The following is a 15,906-nucleotide window of genomic DNA, read 5'->3' as shown; positions in this document are numbered from 1 at the left end:
ATTGAAACCACATCCTCATGGATGCTAGTCAGGTTCATTACCGCTGAGCCACAACAGGAACTCCTCTCATACTGGTTTTATCATGTTAACAGATAAGAATCCCAGCCTCAGAAAAGTTAAGAAACTCTCTGAAGGTCACTCTGCTGGCAAGGGGCAGAAAAAGCTCCCAAACCAAAGCATCTCATGCCAAGTCCAAGTCACTTTCTGCTACTGCAACACATGGTTCCCATTGGAAAGGCCAAGAAATGAAGCAGTACACCAGGTGAGGGACCCTAGAAAGAAGCATCCTCTGATACCACTCCTTTTTCCATTGTCTCTGACTATCTTTGAAGTATATTCCTTTCCATAAATATCCATTAAGGATCTCATTCCCTCTGTAGATTATGAGTGCATTCAATTATTCATTTATGATGTCTTCTTTTTAATTTACTCAGAATCCTGCCTAATATTCTGAACAGAGGAAAAGTTCAACAGATATATGTGCTCTGGACCAATTTTTTATGAGAAAAAGTTATCATGAAAATTTAGACTATGCCTCATCTATTTACCCCTGATATGACAAATCTCTAGATGTTCCATTTTAAAATCTAGGAACATTTTGTGTTTTACCTTTTCATTTTTTTATGTTTAATAAATCAAAGGTTCCAAAATTTGAACATGCATCAGAATCACCTGGGAGCTTATTAAAAGTGCAAGCCCTTGGGTCCTCCTCAAATCTACTGAAATATATCCTCTGATGTCCCTGAACCAGCCTTTGTGAACCACTGCTACAAGACAGCAGTGGAATACACAATATAATTTTTTTTAACCAAGCTATTCTGGTCTTAGATTTTAGTAAGTTCATATTGAGAAATTAACACAATTTAAAACAATCAAAACAGATCTAGGTACATGGAAGCATACTGTCCTTGATTGGACTCAGGCAGAAAACACAAAGTGGTAAAGGAGACAATTATGCCTATCCACAGGCGACAGAAATATGCCTATAGTAAAACTCAATAGCTCTAGGTCCAGAGTCAGCTCCACCCCCATGCAAGTAAAAGCTCTACTGCTGGCTTCAATATCTCCTGGTTTTAATGACACTGTTTTTTTTTTTTTTTTTTTTTCTATTTCTTCCTAGTCTCCTTTGCATTTTGTTCTATCTTTGTCTTTTAAATGTGACTGTCCTATAGAGTCCTATCTTTAGTTACTCTTTGCTACCCACTCTAAACTTGGCTCATCTCATCAGAGTTCCAAGTCATGAATGAACATCTATGTGCAAAAGCCTCCCAAATCTGCATCTTCACCAGTGTGCTCAGCTACACTCTAATGTACAAGACCATGGGGCTCTGCAGGTGATCCTAGACTTAAAGAGGTAATGGACATCTTACAGCCTTTTTCTCATCATCAACCTATTTCCCACCAATTTACATGGAACACTTTTTAATTTTTCACTATTCCTTTAGAGTATATCTACTTTAAAGAGTTGATAAAGCCAGATTACCAGTAATAGAAAAATAGTTTAAGTAAATTATGATGCCTGTACTTAGTGGATAATACACAGCTGTATAAAATGGTAGTGTTGAAAATTATTCTGAAATATGGGGAAATAGAGTATGTTGTCACAAAAAGACAATGCTAAATTTTATCTGTATTACAATTATGTGAAACAGTCAAATGCTCTTGGACTAAGATTGGAAGGGAATATGAAAACTGTGGTTTTGTTATTTGGAATTCTGGTTTTTCTTCCCATTAAGAGATTTCCATTCATGTTATTATTATATCACTTACACATATATACAGTTGATATATGATGGGCTTAATTTGTATGGTTGTTCTGCCCTTCATAATAAGTTTGTGGAGCTATATAATAGTTGCTTACTGATTCTATAAACAATAAGATGCTATAAAGACACCCAGACTGCTCTTATAAAATTTTGGTATATCCATATACTATGAAAATAACAACTTTATCTGCCCAGACCTCAGGACACTTTCCCAGAAGTAGCACCATCTTCTGCACTAGTACATGAATAAGCTTTAGAAATAAATTGGATTATTATAGCTACTATGGAAATGGGGAAAGTGAGAAACAGAAAGACTTGGGGACTTACTCAAAGGCAAAACACGAGTCAGAATTAATTTACAAGTCATCAACACTTAAGTGACTAACAACACAAATATATTTCAGATTTTCTATACCAACTTCTCTTACCTTCTATTTTTTTGGGTTTTTAGGGCCACACCTGTGGCATATGGATATTCCCAGTCTAGGGATCGAACTGGAGCTGCAGCTGCCAGCCTACTCCACAGCCACAGCAACACCAGATCTGAGCCATGCCTGTGACTTACACCATAGCTCATAGCAATGCTGGCTCCTTAACCCACTGAGCAAGGCCAGGGATAGAACCTGTATCCTCACAGATACTAGTTGGGTTCATTACTACTGAGACACAGGAGGAATTCCTCTTCTTAGCTTTTAATACACAGCATAATTTGCCTAATTAAAGGGAACATTATTATCTTGATTCATTGATTTCATATCTTATAACATGCTCCTTTTATTTGCTTGGGAAAGCTTTTTAAACTCTCAGACACTTATTTATACATAATGGATGACTTTCAAAGATAACATTGTAAATAGAACCTTTGATTTCAGGTGCTTAGTGTACACTGAAAAAACAAAACTGAAATTGAAGTGCAATTACACAGATCGTCACTTATTTTCCTACTCAATAGAATAATGATCCCTTTGGCAAGCTATTTCTGATATTGTTATGACTGCAGTTTATGAGCTTTATAAAATGACCCTAAAAAGTAAATTACTAATAAAAATCTGTTCAATGGCTAATACAATTCTAAGCCAGCGTTCTTATACTATTTGGTCTATTGATTTTGGATTTCAAAGAAATGAAAATCAAAGCAAGGCTACTGCTAATCTGCCTTACAAGCAGTACCCTATCATTTAAAAATAACATTATTCTGACTAGCATTCAGTACATGCTAACCTTATCACCTCATGTATGCTAAAATTTTCAACCACAAGATTTCCTCTGTAAAAACACAGGTCTCTAAAGCTCTGAAAATTCAGAAAGCGACAGTTTCTTTGAACATTTCCTAGACCCTAAACAAGTAAATACAGAATGAGAAACATACTATTCCCTTCCACATTAAGCTGACAGTTTCACCTTCCTGTCAATAAACTTACAGCTCCCCCTTAAAAAAATTCCTTAAATGCCTAAATCTTGGGAAATTCTGCAGAGGGCTATATTTTTTAACTTAATGTATTTGGGAATGGTTGGAAATACTATCTACCAATAGTTTTCTGAATAATCTGCAAATTTAAGGGCCAATTTCTAGTCCATTTATGATCAAAACCACAATGATGAATCTTATTTTATTCTTCTCTAACAGGGTACTACAGGTAAATTTCATTTTACCCTCTAGATGAGAAACACAAACTGGAAATTTTCAGGCTGTATTCAGGCCATCAACCTATTTTGGTTGGCCCACACAAAGCTTTTAAAAATTAAGCCAACTTATAAAAATTAAGTTACTTTCAAATAAAAGTCCAAACAGTCCAGAAATCCAGTTTCTCTTGAAAGACTGGAAACTTTGGCTATCCTGGGCTATCTTCCTATGTAGTGATAATTCAGCCGATAGGGAGAAGTGGCTGCCTTCTTTACATAGTGGTCAATCTCCAGCTGACCACAGTGCCTGCTAACCAAATCCTCAATCCTATTGTGTCCCTGACACCAAGATCCTTGTTATACCCAGCACATTTCAAATAATTATGCTACCTACCTGGTTTCTGTAGGCATTTTAGTTTACCCCTTCTGCTAAAGTATTTTCCATTTTACTTCATTAGCATATGTTGCACATCCACCAAATGAAAGTGCGGAGTAGTCAGGAATAAGAGGTTATAAGTTGCTGAGTTTAGGGAATGTAAACTCTAGCAGCAGGGACTGAAGTGCACTCAGAGTGATAATGCAAGGTGTTTAGCATTGAAGCCCATATAATGGTCCAATAGAATTATAGTATGAGTCACATATGTAACTTTAAATTTTTTGGTAGCCACATTGAAAGTTTTTTAAGGTGAAAATACCTTAATAATATATTTTACATAAATCAATATATCCAAAATTTTATTATTTCAACAGAATCAATGTAAAAAATTACTAATGAAGTATTTACATCCTGTTTTTCATACTAATAAATCTTTGAATTCAGCATGTCATTTATATTTAACAGCACATCTCAACTTGAATTAGCATATATCTCAAAAAATGTGGACTAGCCACCTTTCAAGTGCTCAAGAATCACATGTGGCCAGTGGCAATTGTACTGGATGGCACAGGTCTAAAGTAACAGCAAGAAGCCCAGAGAAAAGAACTCATTTCACTGGAGAAATCAAGGAAGGCTTCATGGTGAAAGTACTACTGGAAAATAAACAATATGCTAATCAGTGGAAATGGGGCAGGTTGGGAAGCTTTTACTAATGGTGGAAAAGTAGAATAAAATCAAATAAAGTGAATATCTACTTGAGGAATCAGAGGAACTCAGACAGCAAGAGCTATAAGCCAAGGGGAAAGCAGAAGGTGAAGATGGAAAGGGAACAAGCTTACCAAGGACATTGACTGCTTTGCTAAGTGGGTAAGATTTTATTCTCTGGGTAATGGGAGCCACCAAGACAATCTCAGAAAGAAAGGGGTTTATCAGACACGTTTTAGGATGGAGAGTATACAAGACAGACTAATGTAACTCAAATCAAATTAGTCAGATCTGGATTCACGCAAATAGGGTTAAAAATCAAAGAAGGAAGCTCCAGAAGGCTGGCATTTGTTTAGTATGAAAAAAAAATTCTCTAAACTGTCAGTATTGCCCAAAGAACTACGTGCTGCTCCAAGAAGTTGTAAATCTAACTTCAGGGATGTAGAAGCAGATGCTAGATAACAATTCTTCAGGAATCAGGCAAAGTAGAGAGGCTCTTTTGTCCCCTGCAATACACAGATAGCACTCTTACGTGCAATTCCCTTTGAGCAGGCTGTATAACTTCATGCCTTTCTCTCCCATACAAGACAGCATAGTGGAATGCAAGGGGGAGAGAGACAGAGAGTGCTATTATTACTGAGATAACCTTGAGTCTGTTCTAATTTATTTTTTAAAAGAAAATAAATCACTCTCAACCTTTGTTACCTTATTATTAGGGGGGTTAGATGAAGAACATTTTATTCTCTAGGCGGGTGGTATGAGAATTCCTCTTAGTGAGAGAATTGCCTTTGTTGGGAAAATGCTTTAGTAGCCCCACTTGCAGTAGGTGAGTTCTGCAGGGCCGAAATGTCACCTGAGGCCAAGGATTCAGAGGAGAGAGTGAAACTGCATGGCATGAGACAGAGAGAGCACTTTGTTTGTGTTTAAGAAGGAAAGAATAGAAAAAAAGAAAGTCAGGGCAGGGAGGGAAGTAGGGGAGCTAGTGAAATTGCTGGGAGACTGGAGTCCTCAGATCTATTCAATCAAGTCACAAACTCAGGAAATGCTTGGTGTAAGTGGATTTGGGGTGGTAAACTAGTGGAGGCACTTAATTTTGCATCCAAGTGGACATAAAGAAAACAGAAAACATTTGCAGAAGGAAAATGCTAAACCAGAGGAAGCCTCAAGAAAATAATCCCATAGAAATGTAAAGAAACCACAGCAACCACTGTGGACTGTGGTTCATGTCACATTAACTTAGAATCCCAGGGGAAGGGAGACACCACTGATCACCTTAGTAGCAATGCATCTGTCCACATCACTTGTAGGAAAGCTCAGACCTATCCACACACAGGATATCATATAATAATGACTGAAAACAGCAATTAAAAAGGGTAGTCAGCCCTAGACGACTGAATGAAAAAGACTGAACCTTCTCATTCCTGACTTGGTCTGTCAATAGCTGTCAAATGTTCTAAATCACATCAGTTGTATTTAGCCAGGGCTCTACTAAGTAAAGCCTGATAAGATCCTGTGCCAGAGACCTTGGAATTGCAGAAAATAACACCACACCTCCTAAAATTCCCATTTGATTTGATAGAAAATACCTGAAGAACAAACAAAACCTAAAGCCAGCACAAGGAAAGAAATCATAAAGATCAGAGAGGAAATTGACAAAAGAGAGTTTCAAAAAACAATAGAAAAAATCAGTAAAACCAAGAGCTGGTTCTTTGAAAAGGTAAACAAAACTGACAAACCTCTGGCCAGACACACCAAGAAGAGGAGAGGAAAAAAACACGTAAACAAAATAAGAAATGAAAAATTAGAAATTTCAACAGATACTGCAGAAATACAAAAACAATAAAAGAACACCATGAACACTTGTATGCCAACATGTTTGACAATCTAGAACCAATGGACAAATTTTGAAAGACTTACAGCCCACCAAAACTGAACAAGAAGAAAGAGATAAACTGAACAGACTGATCACTAGAAATGAAACTGAAGATGTAATAAAAAAAAAAGTCTCCCTACAAACAAAAGTCAAGGACCAGATGGCTTCACAGGCAAATTCTACCAAACATACAAAGAAGTACTTATATCCATCCTTCTTAAACTTTTTCAAAAGGTTGAAGAAGAAGGAACACTCCCAAAGATATCCTATGAAGCCACCATCACTCTAAAACCAGACAAAGATACTACCAAAATAGAAAATTATAGGCCAATATGTTTGATGAATTTGATGTATATAGATGCAAAAACTCTAAACAAAACATTAGCCAGGAGAATCCAACAACATATAAGAAAGATCATACACCACAACCAAGTGGGATTCAATCCCAAGTTCACAAAGATGGTTCAACATAGGCAAATCAATCAATTTCATATACCACATTAACAAAAGAAAAGTAAAAAACCACATGATCATCTTCCTAGATGCAAAAAAAGCATCTGACAAAGTCCAACATCCATTCATGACCAAAACTCTTTCCAAAGTGGGTATAGAAGGAACATGCCTTAACATAATAAAAGCCATTTATGACAAACCCACAGCAAACATAATACTCAATGGAGAAAAGCTGAAAACCTTCCTGCTAAAATGTGGAACAAGACAAGGATACCCATTCTCACCACTTTTATTCAACATAGTATTAGAAGTCCTAGCCATAGCAATAAGACAAACAAAAGAAATGAAGTTATCCAAATTGTAAGAGAAGAGGTAAAATTGTCACTCTATGCAGATGACATGATAGCATATATAGAAAACCTTAAGGGCTCCACACAAAAACTACCCAAACTGATCAATGAATTCAGCAAAGTAGCAGGAGACAAGATTAACAGTCAGAAACCAGTTGCAAGAGGGGATTAAGATGGCAGAATAGAAGGACTGGAGATAACCTTCTCTCATAAAAACAATGGAATTACAACCAAATGCTGACAAACCTTCAACAAAATGGACTGGAAACTTCCAAAAAGATATCCTACTCTAGAAGACAAAGAGGAGGCCACATCAAGATGGTAGGGGGTCTATTACGTGATATAAGCAACCCTACACCCACCGAGTGGGAAGCCAACAGACTGGAAAGTAACTGTATCACAGAGACAAACATACAGGAGTTATAATTCTAAGCCCCACGGCAGTTCCCCACACCTGGTGATGTGGCATTGAGAGAAAGAGTTCCCCAAGCATCTGGCATTGCAGGTCAGTGGGGCTTGTGTGCAGGAGCTCCACAGGACTGGGGAAAACAGAAATCCCATTCTTGAAAGGCACATACAGGCCTTCATGGGCACTGGGTCCCAGGGCAAAGCAGAGACTCCATAGGAATCTGGGTCAGACCTGACTGCAGCTCTTGAAGGATCTTCTGGGAAAACAGGGGGTGATTTTGGCTCATTGTGGGGGAAGGGCATTGGAGGAAAAGCTCTTGGGAATATTCATCAGTGTGCAGTTTCTCTGGAGGTGGCCATTTTGGGAAAATCTTGCCCTGCCCATCACTGCTGAGAAGCCCCAGGCCAAACAATAATCCAGGTGGGATCACAGCCCTGCCCATGAGTAAACAGGCTGCCTAAAGATCCCTCAAGCACACAGCCACTTCTACTTTCACCCAGAGACAAAGCCCCACCCACCAGAGGGATACGAATCAGCCCCCTTATTAGTGGGCAGGCACCAATCCCTCCTATCAGGAATCCTACAGCAAGACCCCATACCAACTTCAGCCACAAGGGGGGCAGACATCAGAAGTGAGAGAGGCTAAAATTCTAGTGCCTGAAAAAAAAAAAAACTATAAAAATGAAAAGACAGAGAACTATAACTCAGATAAGGCAGAAAGAAAAAAAACCTGAGAAAAACAGCTAAGTGATATGGAGATTACCAGCCTTCAGGAAAAAGACTTTAGACTATCGATGGTGAAGATGACACAAGACATTGGAAATAAACTGGAGGCAAAGATTGATAATTTACAGCAAACACTGAGCAAATAAATACAAGATTTAAAACTTAAGCAAGCAGAAATGCAAAATATAATAACAGAAATAAAAATTCATTAGAAGCATATTACAACAAATACAAAAGGAACTTCCCTAGGCAGAAAAGAAAAGGCCACAACTAGAAACAAAAATACCGCAAATGACAAAGCCCACCAGTAAAGGCATATATACAGAAAAGACACAAAATCATCCATACACAAATATGCTACCAAAAATCAGAAATCATGAGAAGAGGAGGATACAAATGCAGGACACTGGAGATGCACTTGAAATTAAGAGACCAACAACTTAAAACAGTCTCAGGTATATATACATATATAGACTCCTATATCAAAACTTTGGGGTAACTGCAAACCAAAAATCTACAATTGATACACATACAAATAAGAAAAATTAACTCAAATACAACACTAAAGATAGTCATCAAACCACAAGAGGGGAGAACAAGAGAAAAAGGGAAGAAAAAAGAGCAACAAAACAAATCCAAAACAGTTCATAAAATGGCAATAAGAACATACAGATCAATCATTACCTTAAATGTAATGGACTAAATGCCCAACCAAAAGACATAGACTGGATGAATGGATACAACAACAAGATCCATAAAAATGCAATCTTCAAGAGACCCACTTCACTTCCAGGGACACATACAAACTGAAAGTGAGAGGATGGAAGAAAATATTCCATCCAAATGGGAATCAAAAGAAAGTTGGAGTAGCAATACTCATATTAGACAAAATAGACCTTAAAATAAAGAATATTGTAAGAGATAAAGAAGGACATTACATAATGATCAAAGGATCAATGCAAGAAGAAGACATAACAATCATAAATATATATGCATCCAACAAAGAATCATCTCAATATATAAGGCAACTGCTAACAACCTTAAATGGAGAAATTGACAATAACACAAGAATAGCTGGGGACTTTAACACTCCATTTACAGTAATGGACAAATCATCCAGACAGAAAATCAACAAGGAAACACAGGCCCTAAATGAAGCAAGACAAGACAGGACATTCCATTCAAAATCGACAGAATACATGTTCTTCTCAAGTGCACATGGAACATTCTCTAGGACTGATGACATTCTGGGCCACAAATCAAGCCTTGGTAACTTTAAGAAAATTGAAATCATATCAAGCATCTTTTCCAACCACAATCTTATATGACCAGAAATCAACAACAACAAAAAAACTGCAAAAAACAAACATATGGAGACTAAACAATCAATGGATCACTGAAGAAATCAAAGAGGAAATTAAAAAATACCTAGAAGCAAATGACAACAAAGATACAACACTCCAAGACTTTTGGGATGCAGCAAAATCAGTTCTAAGAGGGAAGTTTATAGCAATACAAGCCTACCTCAGGAAACAAGAAAAAGCTCAAATAAACAAGCTAACTTTACACTTGAAGCAGCTAGAGAAAGAAGAAGAGACAAGACAAAGTTAGAAGAAGGAAAGAAATTATAAAGATCATAACACAAATAAATGAAATAGAAATGAAGAGAATCATAGAAAAGACCACATTGCTGTGGCTGTGCTATAGACTGGCAGCTACAGCTCTGATTTGACCCCTAGCCTGGCATCCTCCATGTGCCATGCATGGGGCCCTAAAAATACAAGAGACAAAAAAAAAACCCAAAAAACAAACAAACAAACAAAAACCTACAAAAAATTGGCATGTAGTCCTTTTTAGATTTTATCACATACGATGTTTGAGGAATCCTCATTTATCCATGAGAGGATAACAAAGGATGACTCTGAGTAAAATCAGCCATCTACCCACCTGCTATCACCATTTACTAGTATTGGAGTGTTTTCAGCAGCCACACTGTACTATGTAGGCTCTTTGAAGAGCCATGAGTATTTGTGTCTATCTTTGTGTCTCCAGTGCATAGAACAATGCCTGCTATATACTTGGTATTAAGCAAATACATTTGGTATGGATGAATGAAGCAAAATTTATCAGAATTTTTCCTATAACATCATGTATAAAAGAGACTGCTTTTTCATTAACTTTCTTTTAAACTGCAGAATGTTATCTGGTTATGACTTGGGCACATGATTTTAAAATTAAGGATCTGTTCTTCAAAAAATATTTTCCTAAAATACAAATGTATAGTTTTTGCCTGGATAACATTTTTGATGGAAACAAAGAACAACCTGGAAAGCCCTCCATCATTTCTTTGACTTTGATAGTAAATTGTATTGCTTTTGTTGGGCATTATTTCTTAATCACTCTTAATCATTTGCTTGGATAAGCTTGACGCTTCAATTCTTCATTGTGTGGGTTCAGGGGTGGCTGTTTGCTATGGGAAGTTGCCTTAAAATTGGAAATTTGTGCAGCACTATATATACTATATAAGACATGGAAACAATCTAAATGTCCATCAAGAGAGGAGTGGATAAAGATGTCGTACATATACACAATGGAACATTACTTAGCCATTAAAAGGAAAGAAATAATGGCACTTGCAGCAACATGAATTCACCTAGAAATTATCATGCTAAGTGAAGTTAGACAGTGAGACACCAACATCATATGCTATCACTTACATGCAGAATCTAAAAAAAGGAAAAAATGAACTTTGCAGAACAGATACTGACTCACAGAGTCTGAAAAACTTATGGTTTCCAAAGAAGACAGGTTGGGGGTTGGGGTTATGGGCTGGGGGTGAGGGGCTGGAATGGGAATGCTATAAAATTGGGTTGTGATGACCAATGAACAACTATAAATGTAATAAAATTCATTGAGTAATTTAAAAAATTAAATCAGTTGCATTTCTGTATACTAAAAATGAAATATTAGAAAAAGAATACCAAAATACAGTACCTTTTAAAATCACACCCCAAAAAATTAAATACCTAGAAATAAACCTGATCAAGGAGGTGAAAGACTTATATGCTAAGAACTACAAAACATTAATCAAGGAAATTAAAGAGATGTAAAGAAATGGAAAGATATTCCATGCTCCTGGACTGGAAGAATTAACATCATTAAAATGGCCATACTACCTAAAGCAATCTACAGATTTAATACAATCTCCATCAAATCACCCATGACATTTTTCAGAGAACTAGGAACAAACAATCCAAAAATTTATACAGACGCATAAAAGACCAAGAATTGCCATGGCAATACTGAGGAACAAAAACCAAGCAGGAGGCATAATTCTCCCAGACTTCAGGCAATATTACAAAGCTACAGTCATCAAGACAGTATGGTACTGGTACCAAAACAGACATACCAATGGAACATAATAGAGAACCCAAAAATATACCCACACACCTACAGTCAATTAAACTTCAACGAAGGAGGCAAGAATATAAAATGGGGAAAAGACAGTCTTTTCAGCAAGTTGTTCTGGGAAAACTGGACAGCACATATAAATCAATGAAAATGGAACACACCCTCACACCATGCACAAAAATAAACTCAAAATGGCTGAAAGACTTAAATGTAAAACAAGACACCATCAAACTCCCAGAAAAGAACATAGGCAAAACATACTCTGTCATCAACCCTACAAATGTTTTCTTAGGTCAGTCTCCCAGGGCAAGAGAAATAAAAGCAAAAATAAACCAATGGGACCTCATCAAACCAACAAGCTTTTGCAGAGCAAAGGAAACCATAAAAAAAAATCCTACAGAATGGAAGAAAATAGTTTCAAACGATGCAACTGACAAGAGCTTAATCTTTAAAATATACTAACAATTTGCACAACTTGACAGCAAAAAAGCCAACTACGCAATGGAAAAATGGGTATAAGACCTGAATAGACATTTCTCCAAAGAAGATAAACAGATGCCCAATAAGCATGTGCAAAAATGCTCAACATCCTTGATTATTAGAGAAATGCAAATCAAAACTACTATGAAGTATCACCTCACACCTGTCAGAATGGCCATCATTAACAAGTCCACAAATAACAAATGCTGGAGAGGGTGTGGAGAAAAGGGAACCCTCCTGCACTGTTGGTGGGACTGTAAAATGGTACCACTATGCAAAAGAGCATGGAGGTACCTTAGGAAACTATACATAGAACTACCATAAGACTCAGAAATCCCACTCTTGGCCATATACACAGACAAAACTTCTCTTGAAAAAGACACATGCACCTGTATGTTCATTGCAGCACTATTCACAATAGCTGAGACATGGAAACAACCTAAATGTCCATCAACAGATGAATGGATTAAAAGATGTGGTATATATACACAAAGGAATACTACTCAGCCATAAAAAAGAACAAAATAATGCCATTTGTAGCAACATGGATAGAACCAGAGACTCTCATACTGAGTGAAGTAAGTCAGAAAGAGAAAGACAAATACCATATGATATCACTTATATCTGGAATCTAATATAAGGCACAAATGAACCTTTCCACCGAAAAGAAACTCATGGACTTGTGGTTGCCAAGGGGGAGGGGGAGGGGGAGGAAGTGGGATGGACTGGGATTCTGGGATTAATAGATGCAAACTATTGCTTTTGGAATGGATAAGCAATGAGATCCTGCTGTATACACTGGGAACTCAATCTAATCAATTATGATGGAACATGATGGAGGATAATGTCAGAAAAATAATGTATATATGTATGTGTATTGGGTCACTTTGCTGTACAACAGAAAATTGACAGAACACTGTAAACCAGCTATAATGGAAAAAATAAAAATCATTTTTAAAAAGAAAGAAATGAGAAAAATCTCAAATAAAGAACCTAACTTTTAACAATAGAAACTAGAAAAAAGAACAAAAAATCCAAAAGTTAATAGAAGGAAATAATAAAGATGAGAGGAATTAAATGAAATAGAGACTAAGAAATAAAAATTAAAAAGGTCAGTGAAACTAGGAGCTGTTTCTTTGAAAAGATACCCTAAACTGACAAACTTTTAGCCAGATGCATCAAGAGAAAAAGTGAGCCCAAACAAATAAAACTAGAAATGAAAGAGGAAAAATTACAACCAATACCACAGAAATACAAAGAATCATAAGAAAACATTATGACCAAATATATGCCAAAAAATTAGACCTAGGATAAGAAATGGATAAATTCCTAGAAACATACAATCTTCAAGACTGAATCATAAAGAAATAAGAAATCTTAAGACTGATTACTAGTAATAAAATTGAATCAGTAATCAAAAATCTCCCAATGAACAAAAGTCCAGGTCCAAATGGCTTCACAGGTGAATTCTACCTGACATTTGAAGAAGAGATAGTACCTATACTTCTCAAATTATTTTTAAAAATTGAAGGGAAAGAAACACTTCCAAACTCATTTTACCAAGCTAGCATTACCCTGATCCAAAACCAAAGACACATCAAAAAAAAAAAAAAAAAAGAAAGAAAAGAAAGAAAATTAAAGACCAATATCCTTGATGAACATAGATATAAAATTCCTCAGCAAAATATTTTCAAATAAAATTCAACAATACATTAAAAAAATCATGCACCATGGTCAAGTGGGATTCATTCAAGGATGCCAGGATGGTTTAAAATCCACCAATCAGTCAACGTGATACACCCCATTAACAAAACAAAGAATAAAATCATATTACCATTGCAGTAGATACAGAAAAAGCATTTGAAAGAATTTAACATCCATTTATGATTTTTTTAAAAAACCTTTCAACAAAGTGAATATAGAGGGAATGTACCTCAGCATAATAAAGGGTTTTATTTGACAAACCCACAACTAACATCATATTCAATGGAGAAAGCTAAAAGCTTTTTCTCTATGATCAAGAATAAGACAAGGATGCCCACTGTTGCCACTGTTTATTCAACATATATTGGAAGTTCTGGTAACAACAATTAGGCTAGAAAAATAAATTAAAGCAATCTAAGTTGAAAAGGAAGAAGCAAAACTGTCACTATTTGAAGATGGCATGATACTATATAAAGAACACCCCCAAACTCCACAAAAAAAACTATTAAAACTAATAAATGGATTCAGTAAATTTCAGGATGCAAAATTCATACAGAAATTTGTGATAGCCCTATACACTAATAGAAAATTATCAAAAAGAGAAATTAAGAAAACAATCCCATCTACAATTACATAAAAAATAAAAAATACCTAGAAATAAATTTAACCAAGGAGGGGAAAGATCTGTCCCATGAAAACTGTAGGACATTAAGAAAAAAAATAGATGACAAAAATAAATGGAAAGATAGATCATGCTCATGGATCAAAATAATTAATATTGTTAAAATGTCTATACTATCAAAAGCAGTCTACAGATTCAATGTAATCCCTATCAAAATACCAATATATATATGTATATAGATAAAGAAGATTTGGTGTATATATATATACACACACACACACATATGTGCACCATGGAATATATTCAGCCATAAAAAGAATGAAATATTTGCCTTCGAAACAACATGGATGGATCTAGAGTCAGACAGAGAAGGACAAACATCACATGATTTGATTTACATTTAGAGATTCTTCATTTACGTGTAGAATCTAAAACAAAACAAACAAAACAAAAACAGACTTATAGACCCAGAGAACAAACCAAAGGGGCTGGAGTTGCAGGGGGAGACAAAACAGGTAAAGGGGATTAAGAAGTATAAACTTCGAGTGTTTCTGTCATGGCACAGCGAACCATGAGGTTGCGAGTTCGATCCCTGGCCTCGCTCAGTGGGTTAAGGATCCAGCATTGCCATGAGCTGTGGTTAGGTCGCAGACACGGCTCAGATCTGGCGTTGCTGTGGCTCTGGTGTAGGCTGGCAGCAACAGCTCTGATTAGATCCCTAGCCTGGGAACCTCCATATGTCACAAAGGCGGCGCTAAGAAGACAAAAAAAAAAAAAGTATAAACTTCGTTATAAAATAAATGTCACAGGAATGTAATGTACAGCATAGGGAGTACAGTCAATAACATTGTAATAACTCTGTATAATGACATCTGGCAATCAGATTTACCGTGGAGATCATTTTGTAATGTACAAAAATATTGAATCACTATGTTGTACATCCAAAAGTATTATATCATATGTGTCAATTATAATTTAATGTAAAAATTAAATTTAAAAATTTTACACTACAATCACATTATTGTATAACCACTGCCACTATTTCCAGACGTTTTTTACCTTCTCAACCCTGTACTCATTAAATAATAACTCCCCATATTTCCATCCCCTTGTCCCTAGGAACCACTATTCTACTTTGTCTATGAATTTGCCCACCCCAGGTAGCTTACTTAAGTAGAATCAAACAATATTTGTCCTCCTGTGTCTGGTTTACTTCACTTAGAATAATGTTTTTAGGTTCATTCATCTTATAACATACATCAGAATTTCCTTCCTTCTTTAAGACTGAATAATTATTCCATTGAATGTATATACCACATTTTATCTATTCCTCTATTTATGGATATTTGAGTTGTTACCACCTTTTGACTATTATGAATAATGCTACTATGAACATCAGTATACAAGT

The sequence above is a fragment of the Sus scrofa genome, chromosome 13 (genome assembly GCF_000003025.6).
Source record: "Sus scrofa isolate TJ Tabasco breed Duroc chromosome 13, Sscrofa11.1, whole genome shotgun sequence".
Lineage (NCBI taxonomy): Eukaryota > Metazoa > Chordata > Mammalia > Artiodactyla > Suidae > Sus > Sus scrofa.
The sequence above is the reverse complement of the archived record's forward strand: the minus strand, read 5'-3'. Positions refer to the sequence as shown.